The sequence below is a fragment of the Apium graveolens genome, chromosome 4, assembly GCF_009905375.1.
Source record: "Apium graveolens cultivar Ventura chromosome 4, ASM990537v1, whole genome shotgun sequence".
Taxonomy (NCBI): domain Eukaryota; kingdom Viridiplantae; phylum Streptophyta; class Magnoliopsida; order Apiales; family Apiaceae; genus Apium; species Apium graveolens.
Window position 1 is genome coordinate 215,398,406 of NC_133650.1, and position 3,452 is coordinate 215,401,857.

Genomic DNA, 3,452 nt, shown 5'->3' on the forward strand with positions numbered 1-3,452 from the left:
TGACAAAATTCCAATATTCTGTGACAACACAAGTGCCATTACCATTACTGAAAATCCAGTGCAGCACTCAAGAACCAAACACATTGATATCAAGTATCACTTCATTAGGGAACATGTGATGAAAGGTACAGTGGAACTTCATTTTGTTCCAAGTGAAAAGCAGATTGCAGACATATTTACCAAGCCACTTGATGAATCAACATTCACAAGATTAGTAAGTGAGCTAGGTATGCTTAATTATTCATAAATTTATGTCCTCTATATAATCTGCATTGAAGCCTGAAATGAATTTGCTACAAGAACAAAGTTGGCTTTAAGAAAGACCTATCCTATCAACGGATATTCCCTATCCGTTAAAAGCCAAAATTGTTCTATCAACGGATGTTCATTATCCGTTGAAAGACAAATACATTTCTGGTAATTTTATCCCTCAACGGATAAAATAGTGTTGGTCATCAACGAATAACTATTTACCTTATCCGTTGAAGTGTCACATCATTTACTTTCAGTAAGTCACAGCCGTTGATTTCTTTACTTAACCGTTGATACAGATATACACTGTTGTATGTATTTGTTTTAAAGGCAGTTTAGAATTTCTACAGTTTTATTTATTCTTGAACGGCTGTAATTTACTTAAAAGTATCATTTTATTTACGTTTTAATTCAAGAAAGTATAAAAGCCCATTGAACTCTTATTTTCACTTTACGCTTTCTTGCAATTTTCATTCTCCTTCTCTCCCAAAATTCTCAAGTTTTTCTCTGCAACCTCTACTCACAACAATGGCACCAGTAGTCAAAATTATGTCTAAAACAGGATTTGTTTATGAAAAGAATAATTTTGTAGCCTTGGTTAAAAAGAATGAAGCCCATTCTGATTATCACAAGATGATGGACTTCATCAAAAACTGCAAACTGAGCTATGCAATGCTCGAAGCCCCAACCATCTACTGTGAGGTGATTGAGGAGATTTGGACAACTGCAGAGTTCAACTCCACAGATATGACTATTGCCTTCTCTCTCAAAGGTAATGATTATTGCATTAACTGTGATGATATACAGTCTTGCTTTAAGTTGCCTGAGAATAATGCCATAACACCACACACTGATAAAGATGTATCTGCTATGTTAGATTCCATAGGCTATGCTTTTGATTCTGCTAGTTTAGGTAGCATTAGAAGGAAAGGCATTAGGAAAGAATGGAGTTTTCTTGGAAATGCCTTTATTAAGGTTTTCTCTGGGAAGATTAGTAATTTTTATGCCATAACTTCATCTCTTGTTAATATGCTTTATATGCTAGTTTCTGATAGGTACTTTAATTTTAGCAACTGTGTTATGCTAGAATTAGGTTCCAGATTAGGTAACAAAGCTAATAGACCACATAACATCTACTATGCTAGATTTTTTATGTTATTGGCTAACCATGTTGCTGAAGGATTGGTTATATCAAATGAGAATAATAAACTCAAATGCTGGGCACAAGAGAAAAGGGTCCTTGCAGACCTTTTGAGAATGAACCTCAACAGCCAGGTGCCATTGGTATATTTGCCAATCATGAATGCACCACAGGTAAGTGAGGTAAACACTTCTATAACTCATACTATTTCCAACCCCATTGTTTCTTTGCCTTCTAGTGTGGCCATGGAATCTGTGTCTTTGTCCAAACAGGTTCCTACCAAAGCCACCAAAACTAAAGTTTCAAAACTCAAGTCAAAGAAAACTACCTCTGTTGTTTCTCAAAAGACAACAGTTGTAACAACTACCATAAACCCTGAAGGGAGTGAACAGGGTGTGAGTGGTGAAGAGAGGGGTGAACATCAAGAAACCCCCCAGGATAAGGTGGGAGAGGTGAGTGGTACCCAAGCCAGCCAAGCCACAGTCTCTCAAAAGACTGTGGTGGTTCAAAAGGAGTCTAACACATCCCTAGTTGCATCCTCCCAAAAGGATGTAACTATTGAAAATAGTCCCCAACCAGGGACACAGAACAAAAGGGGGAGGGACACTGAAGCCACACATTCACCAATTAAAGCCTTTTCAAGGAAGAAGAAGGCCAAGACCCTAGTTTCCACACAAGGGGCACACACAGCACAGATACATCCACCTGTATCTGAGCCTTCTCAAATTCAGCTTGATGTGATTCCAGCAAATGTGGAGTCACAGCCCCATTCTCTCATAATAGAAACACACCAATCATCAAACTCTCCATCACCCTCTCTGGATGTGGATATGATATTCACATCAATTCTTGATTCTCCCTCATTAAAACTCAGGGAGGAGCCCCACTCAAAACCTGATGATCATCATCTTTTAGATGATTTGTTGGATCATCTGCCAATTCTTTCAGATGTAGTTGAAGAATCTGTGTCACCACACTTAAAATCAATTCACACAGATTCAACAATTATGTCACTTTCTCTATCTACATCTTTTCCTTCTTCAACGGATATCTCTCATCCGTTGACAAGTGGTTGTTCTTCAACGGATAAGCTTAACAGCAGTTATCCGTTGATACCATCAGTTTCCACTTCAACGGATACTCCCTATCCGTTGATGGTCTCTACACACATAACAGAAATAATTCCAACTGTAGAGGACATGGTTACTGTACAATCACTTTTAGGTTTGAGGGAAGGGAGTGATCTTTTGAGTGAGAGGCTGGGTTGCTCCGAGGCAAAAGGAGAGGTTGAGAATCACCATATGCATGCTATTTCTTCCAGCATGGCAAAAGTGAGTGAGAGGAGTGCCACCTTAGAAGGTGAGGGTGAGGGTGTGAGGGTGTGTGTGAGCTAGGGGGAGCCCCTGATGCAAGAACATAGAGAAAATGAGAGAAAGGCAGGTACAGAAGCTATAAGGGTGGATCCAGCCATTGCTAGTGAGTCAATGACAGTGGATGATGCAGAAAAGGAAAGACAATTTCAGCAACATTACAAAGCTGTAATTGATAACATTTCCTTGGATGCTGACACTTTTACTCATCCTGTTTCAGCCTATCAATTATTGGCTGCTCAGGGCAATGTGGAGGTAGAACAGACATTAAACATTGTACACACTTCAGAATCTCTTCTTAGAGACAAAGCTGCTGTTAACAGGCTGCCTTCTCAAGCTGGTAAGCCATCTGAAGAATTTGGAGTAAATTCTAATGATGATGACTCTGATTCTTTGGATGAGAGCATGAACTTAGGGGGAGTAGCAGGCCCAAGTTCTGTTCCAGGTCTTCCTGAATGGGCATGGGCAAAAGCATCAACACCAGGAGAGTTTGGTGTCACTTTGGTCAGACAAGTCATGACAATTCAGAAGGCCCTTCAGGAGACTACAAATGCTGGTACCAAGGCAATACTTCAAGCTCATCTGGAATCTCTGCATCTCTTGCAGTTGCAGCATTTCAAACAGAATCTAAATGTGGATGAGCTCAAGCAGGACATTGCTGATCTGAAATCCTACAATGCTGAGAAGTT